Below are 20,486 nucleotides of genomic sequence, written 5' to 3'. Positions count from 1 at the left end.
AACATATGTGATGACATGGCAAGATAATAATGAAGTGGGAGAGGGAAAGAGTTTCATCAAGATAAAACTGTGTATGCACTGTTTCCAAGATTACAAAGCATGTTAGAACTTGCATTGGGGGCTATACTGTCTTCCACCTTTGCAGAGGATAACAACCCCTCCTTCCTCTTTTGCTTACAGGTGGGACCCACCTTTATCCTGTCCTATGCTCCCCAAACCGCAGGCTCCTTGCTCCACCTATTGCCTTCCTCCTACTACTGCTTTCTTCGACACCATGGGGTTTTGGGATTTTGGTTGGCGTAGAGGAGGTCTGTCACCATTGGGCCTAAAGGAATCACTGGAGGAAGGCCAGCCGGCGGTGGCCATTGGTTGGTTGGATAGGGGAGGGCAAGGTGGTGGAGTGCCACCGGGGTGGTCATAGGCAGTCCGACCATGCCAAGTTTGTGGAGGGTGGGTGGAGGCAGTAATATTCCAAAAAATTAGAAATATTAAATTGATTGAAATTTCAAAAGAATTAAAACTTTTTATTTGAATTGTGTGCTCATTTAAAAATGGAAGTCAAATTCTCCTCTTATCTAGAAATTCCCTAATAAATAAATCTCAAATCAATTTCAAACATGTGTGCTAGTTTGTTTTGGTTCTTTTTGATTTTATTTGGTTTCAAATGTGAGTGTGTTTAAATTTTGAATCCAATACAAAATTCAAACTAAATATAAATAAAAACAAAACCTAACCTAACCTAACTAACCTACCTAGGTTGGCCTGAAGCCAAACTGGCCTGCTCTAACCTTCCCTCACCCATGTGCAGCCCAGCAGGCCGCTCTGGCCAAGCCCGCCAGCCGACCCGTCAGGCCACTACACTCCCTCACCTCTCCTTCCCTCACCGCCAGGCGGGACCTGCGCATCAGCCCCTACTGTGCCCCAGTCTTCTTCCTCCTGCCATACGCCTCACGCGCCACGCATGCGCGCTCGCGATGGGACGGGCTTGCTAGCCATGTTCGCGTCGGCGCGCGCTACCGCGCTCGTGCGTGCTGCCGCGCTCGTGCGTGCTTCCACGCTAGTGTGCACACCCGTGACCCTTCCCCTGTGCCTTAGCTTTCACGCTAGTAGCCTCAGATGGCTGCCATGCCGCCCCGCCGCATCCTGGCTGCTCGCTCGCCAGCGCCGCACCCCCGGAAACCCTACCCTAGCTGCGTCGTGCGGCTATAAAAGGGAGGACAACCCCAGCCTCTCCTCGCATCCCAGGGGCTTCACCCTAGCCACTGCCATGCTAGCCCAAGAGAAGAAGAGGGGGAGTAGAAGGAAGAAGAGGGAGAGGAGAAGAAGGAAGGGGAGGCCGTTGTTGTTGTCGTCGCGCTACGCCTGTAGGAGAAGGCTGTCGTCACGCTGCGCCCAAAGGGGGAGGCCGTCACTGCGCCGTGTCACTGGAACCGGTGTCACCACCGCCACCTCGCTGTGAGCCACCTTCTCTCCCCCTTCCTCCGCGTTTTGGTGCCTCTATCCCAGCCTTCGCCGCCGACTCCCTCGTGCACGAACACGACCAGCCGCCGCTGCGTGCTTGGCCTCTCCATGGCCGGTCACGCTGCGGGACCGCGCGCACCGTGGATGTCACGGCTCTTCCACGTCTGGCCACACCACCGGCATGGCCCCGAGGTGAACCCCGCCAGGTCGCGCACGCCAGCACGATGCGTCGCCGTGCCACATGCTGCCTTCCCACGCTCGCAGCCGCGCCACACCCGCCGTGACCCTGCACCGTGTCGCCGCCTTGCCGTGCCGCAGGCGCCTTGCCACGACGCACCCAGGAGCGCCCTGTCGCACCACGGCGCGTTGCCCCACCTTCGGCCAAGCTGCACAACGCCACGATGTGCTGCGATGTCGTGGGCGCAGTCACCGCACGCTAGCCCCACGACGCCACGCCACACCACCGCGCGCCTGCCACGTGTGCGCCACGTGGGCATCGTGTGGCAGCACCACATAGACTAGGATGGCCACGTGGCACTGATGTGCCAAAGGGCTGGGCCAACTTGTGGGTCCCACTAACTGACTAATGGGGTCCACTAACCCAGTGGGGTGCACCAGCTGACCGGTGGGGCACAATTGACCACTGACCGGTCAACGTTGATCCAAGTCAACGTTGACTGTTGACCAGGTCAACACTGACTCAGCTGACACGTGGCACCCTCCCGTGCTGCCATGTGGCGTGGCCAGAAGTTGACATGTGTCATCTTAATTAATGAATTTCTGAAATTAATTAAATAATTAAATAAATCCTTTAATCTTTAAAAATTCATAACTAATTCTGGACTCTCCATCCCCTGTACCTGTGGTGGGTACATTGTTTGCCACTGAGAAGCAGGTGGCGTACTTGTACGTTGCAGGTGCTTCAGCACATATTGTGGAGTTGAGTGCTCGCTCTCAGCTTATAAGGACTAAGTCAGTTTACCACCTGTCACAGTATCTATACCATTCGCCTTGTTATGGGAGGGGTTCGGTCCGAGACTAGTGGTGGTTAGTGCTTAGCCTATAGGCGGATTGGAGGATCAATGTAAGGAGTTCGAGGCGTTGACCTGCTCTGACCAGACTGCACCACGGTGTGGGTAGGTTTCACAGCATTGAGGTCCTTAATTGGTGACGGCGTGCCTTGTAGTTGAGGATGGTTTTAGACTCGAGGAAATAGGAGAGTACTATCCACTTACTAGGGCTCTAGCCATTAGGTGGGGTTTGGACTGATCGCTATAGTTCAGGCTCCATCCGTGTGAGTACAGTTGTACAACCTCTGTAGAGTATATAAACCTATAGCTATAGTCTGTGTCCACTGGTTGTGGACAATGCTGTTGACTACCGCTACTTCTGACTAGACTCATATTATACTTCTACCTTCCCTTTTTGAGATAGGCAGCGTTTGCCATTGAGATGTAAAGGGAGGGAGCTCTCACATTGCCTAGTGTGTTTGGGTGCTGGATTCTTGGGTGAAGGATTTGGTGATTTGTGCCGACTTCCTTGATGTGAGGTGTTGATCTCGGAGATGGTATTGCTTTGATGCATCCTTGATTGTTGCTGCTGCTTCATATACCTCTACAACCATATATAGGTTGATCCATGCATATAGTATTATTCCCCCGTTTTCTTAGCTTGCTGCTTTTGGGAGTTGACATGGCCTACCTACTTCTCGGGTAGATGGTGGCTTTTCAGGGTCGGAGTCGGACTACGATTTTGATAATGACGGATGGGAAGACTTGAGATGGTCCCTTGCTCAAGTCACCTCTGGAGATGTTGTTCACCACGCTACATGTTTCCGCTCTGTACATGTTTTACCTTTCATGACTTAGTCCTAATGGACTTATACCGGCATGAGCCGAAGTGTTGTACTCGATATTTATGATATTATCACTCCGTTGCTACTCTATTTTTCTATGTTGGTATGGATTTGTACTATATGAGATAGGGATTCGCATGTGATAGCCTTCCTAGGACTATCACAGAGGTGCGTAGGCTTGAATTCTCAAAAATGGGGATTTGGTCCATTTCAGCTGGTATCAGAGCCATATTAGGACGATCCCTAGCAATGAACGTTAGTCTAGGAAGCCTAACTATCCTTGAGTTGAGTATATATACTCCTTTATTGTTATACATCTCCTTGTGCAATTATTATTATTACCTTGATTTCTCTAACTTATCTGACTTACTAACAACCCTAACAACATTTTGTAGATGTTGACCGAGGAGTGATACTCGTTCGTCGGTAGTAGGGGTGTGCTTTGGAGGCTTTTGTGCTCTGCTCAACGAGTGCCTGGAGAGAGCAGGAGTTCGCATGGATAGGGTTGTCTACGAGGGCCGCATGAGAAGCGTTGTGAACAACGTGGCTATCAAGCTGAAGCTGACAGTGCCCACCGACCCCAGTGTACCAGAGTTGGACAAGGTCATGATACATGCCTTCAAGTTGTCCGTGACAGAGGCTCACCAGACCGCCGACCGCTGCGAGGAGAGCCATGTGTGAGGTGCACGCGCAGCTCTGTGAGAAGTTGATCAACAACCCCTACCGTTGCCTACCCAGAGCCTGCCGTGGGCTGATGGACTTCAAGAGTGAGGCCCGCCGGTACTACAAGGACACTTGTGTTGAGCCCGATGAGGAGTATCGTGTTGCCTCCCACTGCATTCATGCTAAGGATCAGGCACTATTCTAGATGGACGAGATTCAGGCACTTCGCAAGGGATGGGATAGCAGCTTGGCTACGACTGCAGCTCTCGAGGGTAAGGTACTTGGACTCGAGCGCAATCTGATTGCCATGAACCAAAGGAACCATCACCTATAGCGTGAGGTGACCACTTCTCAGGTCACACGCTTAGAGAGAGACTCGCTGAGGATTGCTACGCTTGAGACGCAAGTTGTTGATGGAGGAGGAGCTAAGGGCCAAGGACAAGGTGATAGGAGAGAAGGTCGCCTTGCTCAAGGAGAAGGAGGAGGTGATCGATACCTTGGATGCCGTGTTGATCGCCAAGGATGGGATCTTGGAGTAGCTACACCAGCGCTTACACCGCAACTACTACAACTTGGTTCACCTTGGAGCACGTTGCTACCGTGACAGAGACGTGGCTGAGAGGGTTCAGCTAACATGGGAGCACTCAGACCACAGGAGGGTGATGGAGCTGGAGGAGCTGAGTGTGTGGGTTCTGACGGAGCACAGGATTGAGCCCCACCTGGAGAGATTTGAGTTACCACCAACCAGACTATACAAAATGTTACTACCCACCAGAGTTTCTACCGAGGAGATGACCAAGGCACTATCTACGCTCACCCAGCTGTATGGAGGAGCACTGCTTGAGCTGCTTGTGTACTCAGAAGATGAGTTCGATCTGTTCTACACTCCTACCCCAAAGTACAACCTAGGGGATGTGGACAATGATGATGACTTCTAGTACTCCGACTGAGTGGACCGCTTCTGACCTGAGTAGTGCTAGGTTGGAGCTAGACTCTTCATGATGTAGTAGCATTAGAGACTACCACCCCATGATTCTCGATGTAGTATTATGATGTTGATCCTCATGTAATCTTGAAGGTTTCTGGAGTAGACCTTAAGATACACCTCTTTTGTATGGTGCCATTGCATGAGTGATATGGAGTTTCATGGTTTCAGTCCTATCTAATCTCTTAAGAATACTCGCTGATCACGATCTAATTTGCAACAGATGTCGGGTTTGAGGAGGTCGGGATGGTTGTTGCACTGTTTCGAGGAGGCGACCAACGAAGATGAGCCTAACCTGGCAGAGGTCGTGGTCTTCACGAAGGTCATGCTCCCCGAGGTGGATGACATGGAGGCTGACGTGGAGGGCGAGAGGCCATGCCCCAGGGATGTACGGCTAGGGAGACCAAGCTGACGTAGAAGGGAAGGTCCACCAAGAGAACCAAGTGAAGCAGGAGCAGGACGTGAACACAGGAGGGGCAGAGGACCAGCAGGCTCCACCACCACCTAACCATTTAGAGGTGATGGCCGTCCAGACTTAGCTGATGCAGGCTATGGACAACGCTTTTCTCCAATACAACCAGCAAGGAGGACCTCGCAGGAACCCCCCAGTTGAGTCCTTGAAGAAGAAGGTAGAAGGTTTCACCAAGCTTCATCCACCCACGTTCGACAATTCAGATTACCCTCTGGACGCAGACAACTGGTTGAGAGAGATTGAGAAGAAGCTGGACTTGATAGACTGCACTGACGAGGAGTGCATGGTGCTTGCCACCCACCAGCTGATTGGGACTGCATGCGCCTGGTGGGACAGCTTCTATGACTCTCACACAGACCTGACGCACATCACTTGGGAGGTGTTAACCGAGCCGTTTCATGACCACCATATCCTTGAGGCTATAATGGATCGGAAGGCAGATGAGTTCCACAACCTAAAGATGGGTAACATGAAAGTTCAGGAGTACGCCAACAAGTTCCAGGAGCTGATGAGGTATGCTCCGGATGACTCAAACACCGAGAAGAAGAAAATGTATTGGTTTTGAAGGGACTCCACTAAGGCATGGAGATGCACTTGTCCGCTCACGACTGTCCTACCCTACATGCCCTAGTCGGTCAGGCACTTCGAGTTGAGAAGTTGAGACTTGAGTACGAGGAGGTACGTGGTAACAAGAGGAAGCGCCTAGGACCAGTCTGGATGCTCAGGGCCATCTTAGAGGTCGAGGTTAGGACCCCCATAGTTCCAGCAGCAGAAACCCCACAACTACTTTACTTAGCCACAACAATATAGGAACACCGGAGGAGGAAGTGGAAGTTCCAACACTTGGAAGCTGAGGCCCTAGTAGTCTACCACTCTTGATGGCGCAAAGTCAGTTGTCTGCTACTCGTGCCGCTAGCTCGAGCACAAGTCATTCAAATGTCCGCAGAAGACTTAGGTCGGAGGGCAGAACTGCACTAACTAGTTCTAGACGCCAGCTAAGTCACCATCACCTAGAGGACTGTAGTAGAGGAACTCGGCAAGGACCGCACCGTCACCTACCCAAGGGCGCCTGAACCACCTGATGGCCGAGGATGCTGCGATAGCCCCAGACATCACCCTCGGTGAGTTCCTTGTTGACTTAATCAATGCTACTATTTTGTTCGATACTAGTGCCAAGTTTTCGTATGTTTGAACCAAGTTTGTGAAAGAACAGTCTCTCCCTACTATGCCCTGACCAAGGCCTATTATAAGTAGCTTTCCCTTGGAAGAAGTGAGGAGCACCATTGAGTGCAAGGTAGTTCCGTTGCTAATTGAGAAACAATTGTTCCTAGTAGACTTGACAGTACTGAAGTCCTTAGGAATTGATGTGATTTTGGGGATGGATTGGATGGCATGGTGCAAAGGACTAGTCTCATGTAATCCCCGATTTGTTAGGTTGGAACACCCAAGTGGAGTTCAGGTGCAGTTTGTGGTGCTATACCCCAAGGCAGCACCTATGCTATGCAACTTGAACCCCAAGGCTATGGAAGAAGTACCCGTGGTGTGTGAGTTCCTGAACGTGTTTCCGAAAGAGTTGACAGAACTATCGCCAGACTGGGACATTGAGTTTGTGATTGAGCTTATGCCTGACGCAGGACTGGTAGCAAAGAGGCTATACAGGATGTTGGTCGACGAGATGGATGGACTGAAGAAGCAGTTGAAGAAGTTGTTGGAGCAAACATTCATTTGACTGAGTGTTTCACCCTGGGGTTCGCCTGTTCTGTTCATGAGAAAGAAGGATGGCTTGATGAGGATGTGTGTGGATACCGAATGCTCAACTCCATGACCATCAAGAACAATTATCCATTGCCACGGATACTGGACCTGCTTGACTGGCTCATAGAAGCTAAGTACTTCTCCAAGATTGACTTGAGGTCAGGATACCACCAAATGAAGATTCGAGAGAGTGACATATCCAAGACTGCCTTCACCACCCGGTACGGATTGTTTGAGTTCACTGTGGTTTCCTTTGGTTTGACCAACGCACCAACTTACTTCATGAACATGATGAATAGGATCTTCATGGAGGAGTTGGACAAGTTTGTGGTAGTATTCATTGACAACATTCTGATCTACTTAGAAACAGCAGAAGAGCACGAGGAACACCTTCAGATTGTGCTAGAGAGGTTACGACAACACCAGCTTTACGCTAAGTTTAGTAACTATGAGTTTTGGATGGAGGAAGTTGCCTTCCTAGGGCACGTGTTGTCGGCTAAGGGAGTAGCCATTGACCCTGCCAAGATTGAGGCAGCCACCGAGTGGGAGCAGCCTCACAACGTGTCTGAGATCAAGAGTTTCCTTGGATTGGTAGGATACTATTGAAGATTCATTGAGAACTTTTCCAAGATTGCCAAGCCCATGACTGAGCTGCTTAAGGAGAATGTGAGGTTTGTGTGGATAGAAGCTTGCGAGAAAAGATTTCAGGAGTTAAATTCAAAACTTACCACCACCCCAGTACTAAACTTATCGGACATTAAGAAAGACTTTGTGGTGTACTGTGATGCTTCCAAGCAAGTATTAGAATGTGTGTTGATGTAGGAAGGAAAGGTCATGGCCTATGCATCTAGACAGCTAAAGAAGCATGAGGAGAACTACCCGACACATGAACTGGAGTTGGCAGCCGTGGGTCATGCTCTCAAGATTTGGAGGCACTACTTGATAAGTAACAAGTGTGAGATCTACATTGACCATAAGAGCTTGAAGTAGTTCTTCACTAAGTTTGAGCTGAACATGAGGTCGAGAAGATGGTTGGAGCTAATCAAGGATTATGAGTTGGAGATTCACTACCACCCCGGTAAAGCCAACATGGTGGCCAATGCCCTAAGCAGGAAGGCATATTGCAACAACTTGATGGTGAAAGAAGAGCAACCTATCTTGCATGAAGAGATGGAGAAGCTTAAGTTGGAGATCATTGAGCATGGGCAGTTGTGTGAGTTACAAGTGACCTATGACCTGGAAGATGGGATCAGCCAAGCACAAGCCCGATGCTTAGAGGTTGGGGCCTTACAGGAGCTGATGAAAGAAGGCATGGCAACATAAGGACCTGGGAGATCTGCTTAACTCCAGTGCAGAATCAAATCGGCGCACGTGGTGTGCGTGGGCATGCCAGTCAGTTTGACCATTCAACTAACAAGGGGAAGATGATCCTCTTTAAGTCCGAGGCAACCAGCCGGTCAGGCTGATGTGATCCTGGCACTAACGGTGATAATGGTATAACAAAATAAAGCATGATGGATAAATATATCAGCTATGAAGCTGTTGGCGCTAAAAGTCGGCTGATCGACATTCAGCATCGGACACATGACCTGGGAGAATCTGCTTAACTCCTGTTCGGGTGATCGCCCTAGTGCGGTTTGCGCGGCGTGCCAGTCAATCTGACCTGTTGATTGACAAGGAAAGAAACGTTTTAAATTCCAGGGGTTTCGATCGGCTAAAGTTTCGATCTGTGTCAAAAAGCGTATCAGCGGATCGGCCAATTTGCTATGAAGATGACCGGGTATAGAACAGCCGATAATCACGCAGCGATTGTAAAGAAATTACTAGAGCAGACTAAACAACGCTACGAAGCAACACTTGAAATAGATCTAATCGGCTGTATAATGATAAACAAGAATAATAACAATAAAGCTGGCAGTTCAGATTTCAAGCTGGATAACTGGTGATAAAACTAGAACAATAGATAAAACCTATAATTCTAGTAAATATCGATAACTGGTGAATAAATCTAAACGAAACAACAGCGATGCGCCCGAAGTTAAAGCTTAGATATTACTCGATAAACAGAACTTACAGAATCGGCCGGAGATCGTGTCGATGCAGCCCTGCCAACCCGTACGAACTTGTGAAAGAAAAAGAAGTATTGGCGAAGTCGCCGACTTGAAAGTAAAGTACAAGGAAAAAATAGATTGTTTGTATTGATTGATGTGTTTTTACAAATCTCTAAAGATGGCTATTTATAGCCTGTTACAATCGATTTCCTAACTGACTAGGATCTATCTCTAATTTTAAACGAAAACGAATATTTACAAAAACAACTCGTATCGGAGTTGGTTATTGTACTCCCGCGGGCCAATCTTTCTCTATCTTCTTTCTCTAACCCACTTTAGGCCCATACTGGCCCAATCGCTCCAGTCTTCCAACCGGCCGATCTCCACCAACTCTGTCTGCCAAAACACTGTAGCGCTAATCGGCTGATTCCCAACTGTAGCACCAATCGGCCGATTCCCAATCGTAACCTTTTAATCCACCGTATCGGCCAATCCTTTCCTCCCTTGACGCCAATCCCATACGTGTCAAAATCTAGCGTCAACAAAAGCCGATTCCAGTATCTTGATGAACGTGAGCGGTTCATCGTCTGTCCAGTTGATTCAACATAATTGGCGATAACCATTGGCTAGAGAGCTGATAGGAGATAGAGCGTTATCGAGTTCTTGCTCCACCATAGCTAGAGCCACAAGTCGATGAGATCTAAACTAACGTCACCGCCAATATCTCTAGGCAAAACCATAGCGATGCGCCCGGTAGTTGCAGCCTAGAAACACTCAGCAGGATGTCAGTCTAGACCCCGCCAGCCGATGAATCTAGTCACAATGGAACTAGATTCCAACGACACTCAAGGGGTAGCCAAGATAAAGATGCAACAGGCTATTAAGTGATCTATCATCTACGATGATACGATCCAAAGCTAATTAAAGCGAACTAGATGGCAAGACAATAGGTCAAATAAATATTAGCTGATGCAAGCTTAATCAAGGTAGGATAACTGGTGAATACCGTAGATTGAGACAGAAGTGATGCGCTGTAAGTCAAAGATCCAAGGTACTCGATAACTGGTAGATGAAACTAGACCCAACGACAGCAATGCGCTTGAAAGTTGAAGTCTAGTACACCTGATGACGGGAACTTGCAGCTTGCCGGAGGTCGATGTCGATGCAGCCCAGCTTGCTAGAAGGAACTCATCGAGAAGCTACATTACTCCTACTCCTAATGCAATGGCATGAAGCTGAAATAAAAGATAAATGTGTTGTATATTGATTGTGTGATTATTTTATAATGACCGGAGGTACATATTTATACTCTGAACTAATAACTTCTAGAAGGAACCGTATCAAAACTACCTGATATGAAATATCTAAATAAAAAGAAATATTAAGATACACTGACTCTAACTTTCCTTATGTAAAGTCCTAATTAATTAAGCTTCCTTTTTCGTATTGCCATCAGGTCCTTGCTCCTTCTTTCTTCCACACGTGAGCCTCTGATATGCCTTGCTTGTTTCAGCCAACTTGCATGTACGTGCCAGTTGTTTCCTTGATCAACTCACATATTGATTAGTACCTTCCAATATATATATGCATGCAGAGAATAGTCGCATATGACACTGATGGCCTCATATTTTGTATTAAGGGATTCGATTAAAATCTGGTATCAACAGCAACCAATTACCGAATGGACGACAAAGGCACTTTCTAGCTGAAGGGCAGAATTTGTGTACCCTAGGATCAAGCTATACGGGAGACTATCCTAAAGGAAGCCCACGACTCTAGGTACTCAATCCACCTAGATGTACCAAGATTTGAAGGAGAGGTTCTGGTGGAAGTATATGAAAGTCGACATAGACAACTACGTCATCTATTGTGACATTTGCAAACGAGTGAAGGCTGAGCACCAAAGACCGGCAGGACTACTTAAACCTCTTGAGGTACCATTTTGGAAGTGGGAGGACATCTCTATGGACTTCATTGTGGGCTTGCCTAGGACTCAGAAAGGGAATGACTCAATTTGGGTTATTGTACCCGTGAGATGCAACTACGGCACCGAGAAGCTCGTAGATCTATACGTGGACAACATCCTGAGGCTGCATGGAGCACCTAAGAGTATTTTGTTAGACAGGGGTTTGTTGCCAAGTTTTTGAAGAGCTTCCACAGGGCTATGGGTACTACCTTGGAGTACAGTACAGCGTTTCACCCCCAGACCGATGGATAGACTGAGAGAGTGAACCAAATCTTGGAAGATATGCTGAGAGCTTGTGTGCTTACCTACAACATCGACTGGTAGAGCAGCTTGTCTTTTGCTGAGTTTTCCTACAACAACACCTACCAAGCCAGTCTTCAGATGTCGCCTTTTAAGGCCCTCAATAGAAGAAAGTGCAAAACGCCGCTAATGTGGTCTGAGGTTTGAGAAAGGACCCTCTTCGGGCCAGCAACTATTAAGGAGGCAAAAGAGAACATGAGCAAGGTTAGAGAGAACCTAAGGATTGGTTAGAGTTGCCAGAAGAGCTACACAGACAAGAGGAGGAGGGACTTATCCTTTGAAGTTGGAGATCTTGTTTATCTCAAGGTCTCACTGCTTCATGGAACCAAGAGGTTTCTAGTTAAAGCAAAGCTTGCGTCGAGGTTCGTAGGCCCCTACCAAGCGATTAAGCGAATTGGAGAGCTCGCGTACAAGCTTGCACTACCAGAACACATGGCTGGAGTACACCGGGTATTCCACATGTCTTAGCTAAGAAAGTGTCTGAGAGTTTGCAAGGAGGAGGTCCACACTAAAGCTTTAGACCTACAAGACACCCTGGAGTTTGCAAAATACGCAATCAAAATTTTGAATTGCACAGAGAAAGGGACAAGGAGGACATCCATTCTATACTGCAAGGTCCTTTGGAGCAACCACACCGAGAGAGAAGACACTTGGGAGAAGGAGTCAGATCTGAAGAAAGAGTTTCCTCACTTGTTCAAGGAGGAGTGGAGGCTTAATCTCGAGGATGAGATTCCCATAGGTGGGTGTAACACCCAGTGTTAATGACAAACAACCACCCCAATTCATTTTATGAAGAATATAGAAAGAAGTTTTTATGACGCATTTTCCTTTCCACTCTCCAGCAGAGGCTTTAGCACTTGGAATCTCGGGACGAGATTCTTTTAAGGGGGAGAGGCTGTAACACCTAGTGTTAATGACAACTTCAGTATGACATTAAGAAGCTCATGGTGAAATTTGGATTAAAGGAAGGTAAATTGAGCCAAAGTCAAATTTGAGCCGAATTCGACCAAATTTGCAATTTGGAGTTTCAAATTTGGATAAATTGGCAAAGATATCAAATTGAGACTTGGGAGTATTTAGAACTCCAAAGAGTGAATATTGGGGTCTAATTCAAGTCATAAACCTCTCAGAAATATAATCGAAGATGGAATCGACGAAGTTACTATGCATCGTCCGAAGACACGCGAATCTGAAAATATTAGTGAGTACACAACTTTGGGACAAGTTTCTGAAGAATCTTCCATGTAAGTGAGCAAATATTTTTGGATATTAGTGAAATAGGGTATATGGAAGAGTTAAATGAGATATTGTTGGATAGAAAAAGTGGGGAATTCAAATTTAAAATGAAGCTCAAAGTAGGCAAGATACACGAATTTCAGCCTTCTCATCGAAATAATACTGTGTGAAAAACAGCATCGATTAGCAATGTTTGGAGCAAATTTCAGAAAAAATCCAGTGTAAAAGTTATATGGGTTCTTGTGAAAAATGGAATCTTTGTTAGTTGTAGAACAAGGATAGGCAAGGTTCAAGCTGCATGGAACAAGTTTGCCTAATTTAAATCAAGCTCAAAGAAGTATAAATGGCCCTGCACCATACCTGACGAAACTGAATTGAAAGGATTCAGTTACATATTGATTTTGCCTGAACTTGGGGCTTAAAAATCTCGGTCTTAGAGTGATCATTTTGGTTGGAGGCTAATCTATCAAATAAAGTGCTTGTATTACTCTAGAAGTTTGCTTAAAAGAGTTTTACGAGTTGAGATAGAAAATTTTGAGTAATTGAGGCCTGAACATGTCGGTTGGGAAAAGAAGGAGAGGGGAGGAACCAGAGAGAGCAAAGCAGGCAGGAGGCGTGCCGTAGCACGTCACCTCTGCCCGCCGGCCAGCAAGATGCGCCAGGCCACGTCTGCGCCACGCACGCCTGCAAGTCGCCGAGGTGGCCTCCATGCACAGTGAAAATTTCGCATAACTACCGCTCCCGCCCTTATTCGTTCACCCCTCCCCCATTTCACCGCCACGAAAAGCACGGCACGGCAGTAGCACCACCACCAGCCGATTCAACCGCGCTGCCGCTCCTCCCTGCATTTCCACCCACCCAAAGCCCCACCAGCATCTCGCCAACACCCCACACCCCTCCGTTTCCCAGTTTCCCCGCCGCCGAGCCCACAACCGCCGCATCCCCTGTCCGTCGGCTGGTACAACTGCTCCTCCGGTGAGCCCTTCGTACCCCTCTCTACTCGATTGCATAGTCATAAGAGCTTGGCTAGGTTCCGTAGGAGCTGTAGGGTGCGCCGGTGGCCGGTTTTGCACCGACGCAGAGCTTTGCGCCGGCCGGCCTCCGACCATGGCCGCCGCCGCCCATGGAGAGCCCGGCTCAGGCCACCTTCGGGGGTGCTACTGCCACCCGCAGGTGCGCCAGGGCCTGTGGGTGCTCCCTGGCCGAGCCCCGTCGCCGGCGAGGCTGTCGATGGCGAGCCGTCGGAGCTACCCACCCGGGCGCCCTGACTTGGGTCAGGCTAGTTGCTTGGCCAAGGGGCCCCACACGCCTGTGAGGAGGGGTAGAATAGGGGTGGGTGTAAAAAGAATTCCAGGGGGTGATTCAGATATGGTTGAGGATTTTCGGTTTTAAAAATAGATTAAAATAACTGCCACACCATTTAATTCACTAGAAATTGTAGAAGTGTCCAAAAATAGTGCAACCAATTTTATTAGGATTGTTTTATCTTTCTTTATGCATTAAAATTCTTAAACCCTAGGAAAAATAATAAAATTTAGGTATTTATTTAATGCCTTTTGATTAAGTTATTTAGATAAATGCTTAACCTTAATTAAATGCATAAAATTCTGAATAATGCTTTCTTATTCACAAATTATTATTAAATCATAGGAATTAAGTTTTGAGATTAGAAAATTATTATAATGCTTTTCTAAAATAAAAGAAAAGGCTTAAGTTAGATTAGTTAAAGGAATTAAAATTTTTGGGTTAATCTTTGTAGGTAGAGTTTTGTTGGCTTGCAACTTTATCATGAAAAAAGTTGTATAAGTCACTTGTTGGCCTGCATCTTTATCATGAAGGAAAGTTGTATAGTCATGTATTCAAGAGTTTGCATATCTAAGTCGTGCATGTGTTGGAGGTATGCCCTAGAGGCAATCATAGAGATGTTGATATTCCATTTGTATCCATGATTTATATTGTGTTCCTTGAATATCCATTAAAGGCTACTTGAATTGATTTGCAATTATGTGAATTGTATGTGAAACTCTTTACTTGTATGGTTATTCTAAAGTTGTCCCTAGTCAGAGTTCATGTGAGGACACACATGAATATTAGACTAGCACATGTATTAGTTGATGACTATGTTTCACGAGTCATGGACATGAAGATGTTACACTAATAATGTGAGCACATGTGGAGACATGTGCTAGGACTGACCCAACACGAGAAGTAGTTCTCTTTTTACACAACATGTACGCTTTGTCCTTAGACCTAAGATTGTCGCATGTACTCAAGATGTGGATTGACTTACTTAGGGGCTATCAAACACTACACTGTGATAGGGTAGTTAAAAAGGTAGCTTTCGGGTTTGTCAAGAAGCATGCTATGAGACATGGTCAATCAAGATAGGATTTTCCCCTCTCTGATTGAGAGTGATATCTCTGAGCCCCTCGAGTAATCGGATTCGAAAATGCATGGCCATGCTACGTACGGTTAAGAGTTAACCTACAAAGGGATTCCGAATCATAGGACCGAGAAAAAGCGGTCGGCTCGAAGCTAGACCAAATATCGTGAGGCAAAGGGAATAGCATGTACATGATGTTGTGATGGTTCGTCTGATATGATCTTCGTGTGCGTATGGGAGTTGGCACGTCTTGCTAGAGGCCGCTACCGACTATTGAGCCGAGTAGGAGTACTCGGGCCATGTCTATACGTATCCGAACCCATAGGGTCACACACTTAAAGGGCTGGAAGCCCAATTCAGATGTGATCCGAGTTGGATTAGGTTTATAAGTACTAATGGGTCTCGGACCCAGAGGCCCATCAGGAACCTCTATAAATAGAGGGGTGGGGGCACCCTAGGGTTTATACCTTTTTGGCGAAACACATCTGCCGCGCCTCCCACGCCCTCGCCTGTTGCAACTCGCGGACCTAGAAGTCCGGTTTGCGACGCTTCCTCCCTGCACGTGTGCATACCTTGGAGGTGTTGCTCCTGCAGCACTTGGACGAGCCGTCGACGAGCCACGATGAGCCGACGACGAGCCGCGGCATGAGGACGACCTTGCTGCACATGGACGAGCTGCTGAGGAGCTGCTCGACGTTGACATGATCGACTACGTGTTCGACTACGCTGATCGACTTTGCTGCCCCGATGCGATACTACATCTTCTGCATCAGTGTGTCGAGTGGTAATCCCGTGATCCATATACGGCAGTTTTCCTGGTTTACGTGGTAGAAAAATTTTTTATTTGCGCTAGCATAGCCTACCTCGTATCACTACAGCATGTACTGAGTCCTAGTCGCTGAAGCTCTGGAGGTGGACTTTCTGGAAATTTCTGAAGAACCTTTGGAGTTTGAGGAGGTTGTTGAATTGGTCCCTTGTGAAGCAGGATCGTCTGAAGACGCTACTTTTTTGTGGATCAAGGCAAGCCCCAGTGCATTTAAGCCTATCTACTTTTGGGATTATTATTTCATGTGTCCAACTATTGGTTAGTTTCTTTATGAATGCATTAAGTCTATCAGTTGATTGAAAACTTACTTTTATGCATAATCCAACCTTGTTATTAAGGACATCTTTGCCACCTATTCCAAATAATTAGTAAGTATCCCATGCTTAGCAAAATATAGTCACCCTACCTTTTAATTGAGTGAAATTAGAAATATTAAATTGAGTGAAATTTCAAAAAAAAATAAAACTTGTTGTTTGAATTGTGTGCTCATTGAAAAATGGAAGTCAAATTCTCCTCTTATCCAGAAATTCCCTAATAAATAAATCTAAAATCAATTTCAATTATGTGCTAGTTTGTTTTGGCTCTTTTTTCATTTTATTTGGCTTTCAAATCTGAGTGTGTTTGAATTTTGAATCCAATACAAAATTCAAACTAAATATAAATAAAAACAAAACCTAACCTAACTAACTAACCTACCCAGGTCAGCCCGAAGCCAAACTAGCCTGGACCGCTATAACCTTCCCTGACTCGCGTGAAGCCGAGCATGCTGCTCCTGCCCAACCAGCCAGCCAGCCCGCTAGGCCACCACACCCCCTCACCTCTCCTTCCCTTACCGCAAGGCGGGACCTATGCGCCAGCCGCTAATGTGTCGCCATTTTTTTCCTCCGGCCGTACACCTCACGCATCGTGCGTGCGATGGGATGGGCTCGCCGGCCACGTCCGCGCTGGCGCGCACTATCGCGCCCGCGGGCGCGCCCGTGACTCTTCCCCTGTGCCTTCGCTTTCGCACTGGCAGCCTCAGATGGCTGCCACGCCACCCTGCCGTGACACCCACCTCATCCTGGCCGCCCGCTCACCGGCGCCGCACCCCGCGGCTATAAAAGGGAGGCCAACCCCAGCCTCTCCTCGCATCCCAGGGGCTCCGCCCTAGCCTCTGCCATGCTAGCACGAGAGTAGAAGAAGAGGAGAGGAAGGAAGAAGAGGGGGAGGAGAAGGTAGCGGAGGAGTGGAGGCCACCATCATTGCCGCTGTGCTGTGCCTGTAGGAGAAGGCCGTCGTCGTGCTGCGCCTGGAGTGGGAGGCCATCACCGTGCCGCGTCACCGGAGCAGTCGCCACCACTGCCACCTCGTCGTGAGCCGCCTTCTCTCCCCCTTCCTCCGCATTTGGCACCTCTGTCCCAGCCTTCGCTGCCGGTTCCCTCGAGCATGAACACGACCGGCCGCTGCCGCCACGTGCTTGGCTTCTCCATGGCCTTGTCACGCCGCGGGACTACGTGCACCATGGATGCTAGGGTGTTTCCACGCCCGACCACACCACTGGCATGGCCCCAGGGTTCACCCCGCCAGGCCACGCATGGCGGCTCCATGCCTCGCCACGCTGCGCATTGCCTCCCCACGCTCGCCGCCACACCGCGCCTGCCACCTGCATCGCACCGTTGCCCGCAGCCTCGCCTCGCCACAGTGTGCCCTAGTGTGCCCTGTCGCACCACGGTGCATCGCAACATTGCTCGCCACGCCGCACCACGCCTCGCCTCACCTCGCCGCGCGCCTACCACATGTGCGCCACATGGAGCCATGTGGCACTGTCGTGCCAAGGTTCAGGCCTACTTGTTGGGCCCACCGGCTAACCGGTTGGTCCCATCTGACTTATGAACGTTAGCGTTGACCAAGTCAACATTGACCGTTGACCGGTCAATGCTGACATCAGCCGACATATGGCACCCTCCCGTGCTACCACGTGGCGTGACCAGAAGCTGACACGTGTCACCCTAATTAATGAATTTCCAAAATTAATTAAATAATTAAATAAATCCTTTAATCTTTAAAATTCGTAATTAATTCATTTGAATTCAGAAAAATATGAAACCAGTTGCATTAAATTCGTAAAATCGAGCCCGTTCTATTTGTAGCTACTTTGATATTATTTGGATCTTCTAAATTTGATTTTATTGGAGTTTTTTCCTAGATGTAATGCCAATTAGTTTATATTGCGCCGTATGTCGTTCTGTTCAGACTTGAGCTACGACCCGGAAGACTCCCAAGACCCCGACTACACCGAGGGGGATCCCAATGACTAAGGACAAGGTGTAATGTCACTCCAAATCATATGGATCCTTTGGATGCTTAGTTGCTAGTGCTTTATTTATGATGCTTGGATGATGATTGATTGCATAGCCTATGTTTCTAGCCATGCCTTGATAATTGTTTATCCTATTTTCCTTATTACCTACTTGTGGACTAGCTACAGACCCCTGGGTACTCTACCTTACTTATATCCATATACATGCTTTTGAGTTATGGATAGGCATATGGTATGGTTTTGGTGATGGGATTCCTTGTACACTCTCGCGTGTGTTTTGGGTAAGTATGATTCTATAACGTGTTTTGGCGGGAGCGAGCCGCGGTTGCTAGTGAGAAGTGCCTTGCTAGGGGAGAGCATTCTGGACTCTCTTCACCATCTGTACCTGTGGTGGGTACATTATTTGCCATTAAGGAGCAGGTGGCGTACTTGTACGTTGCAGGTGCTTCGACACATACTTGTGGAGTTGAGTGCTCGCTCTCAACCCCTAAGGACTGAGTCAGTTTAGCATATGTCACAGTATCTATTTTTGTACTTACCGTTCGTCTTGTTATGGGTGGGGTTCGGCTCGAGACTAGTGGTGGATAGTGCTCAACCTATAGGCGGATTGGAGGATCAATGAAAGGAGTTCGAGGAGTTGACCTGCTCTGTCCAGACTGCACCCCAGTGTGGGTAGGTTTCATAGCTTTGAGGTCCTCAACTTGTGACGGCATGCCCTGTAGTTGAGGATGGTTCCAGACTTGAGGAAATAGAAGAGTACTATCCACTTACTAGGGCTCCGACCGTTAGGTGGGGTTTAGTCGGATCGCTACCGTTCAGGCTCCATTCGTGCGGGTACAACTATTTAACCTCTGCAGAGTGTATAAACCTATAGCCATAGTCCATTTCCCATGGTTATGGACAGTGCTATTGACTACTGCTACTTCTGACTAGACTTATATTATATTTCTACCTTCCCTTTTTGAGATAGGCTGACATTTGCCATTGAGATGTGAGGTGAGGGAGCTCTCACATCGCCCATTGTTTTTGGGTGTTGGATTCTTTGGTGAAGGATCTGGTGATTTGTGATGACTTCCATGATGTGAGGTGTTGACCTCAGAGAAGGTATTGCTTTGATGCATCCTTGATTCCTGCTGCTGCTGCATATATCTCTACAGCCATACATAGGTTGATCCATGCATATAGTATTATTCCCCCATTTTCTTGGCTTGCTACTTTTAGGAGTTGACATAGCCTACCCGCTTCTCATGTAGATGGTGGCTTTTTAGGGTCAGAGCCCGACTATGACTTCGACAACAACGGATGGGAAGACTAGGGATGGTCCCTTGCTCAAGTTGCCTCTAGAGATGTTGTTCTCCATGCTACATGTTTCCACTGTGTAGATGTTTTACCTTTCATGATTCAGTCCTGATGGACTTGTACCGGCATGAGTCAAAGTGTTGTACTTGATATTTATGATATTATTACTCTGTTGCTACTCAATTTTCTATGTTGGTATGGATTTGTACTGACACAGCGATTCACATGTGATAGCCTTCCTGGGACAATCGCGGAGGTGCATAGGCTTGAATTCTCAAAAATGGGGATTCAGTCCATTTTAGAGGCGTTGGGTGGACAGTGGTGGAGCAAGTTGGAGGTGGTGGTGGTGAAGCGGCGAGACGGGGACAGCCTCCAGTTGCAGGCAGTAGAGTAGGAGGAGAGGGGGTCGGGCACTATATATACTGACGCCCAGGTGGACTCGATCACCCACTCGGCCCCTCCCCTCCTCTTTGTCCATATGACATAAGTTTAGACCCTCCCGAAATAGATAATAGCATAAAGGGAAAATTGTCTAGTTGTGGCTAGTTAAAGCACAAGAAAAGAAATCCCTTGCACCCTTCCACCTCTAGCCAGTCACGCACAAAAGTGGCTTGCCCAAATGACAAAAGCACCAAAATATCCTCTTGGATACGACAAAGCTGTGTGTCAGAGTATAAGAGACATGGTGAGAGGTTGAGAGTGTTAGTATCTCCCCTTTCCTCTTTTCAGGCATAAAGAGGAGTAAGGGGAGAAAAACTTGCTCCAACAGATCTCCTTTCCTCTTTATTTTTTCTCAATCCCCTTCCCTCTCCCCTTTACAAAGGAGAATAGCACCCTCTCCCCTTTCCTCTCCCTTTCCTGTATGATCCGGTGGCCACGTATCTCTTGGCTGCACGATGCGTTGTTGCTGTCTGCTAGCGGGCCGGCTGGCCCTG

This window comes from Setaria italica, chromosome III (genome assembly GCF_000263155.2).
Source record: "Setaria italica strain Yugu1 chromosome III, Setaria_italica_v2.0, whole genome shotgun sequence".
NCBI lineage: Eukaryota > Viridiplantae > Streptophyta > Magnoliopsida > Poales > Poaceae > Setaria > Setaria italica.
This window is presented reverse-complemented; position numbering follows the sequence as displayed.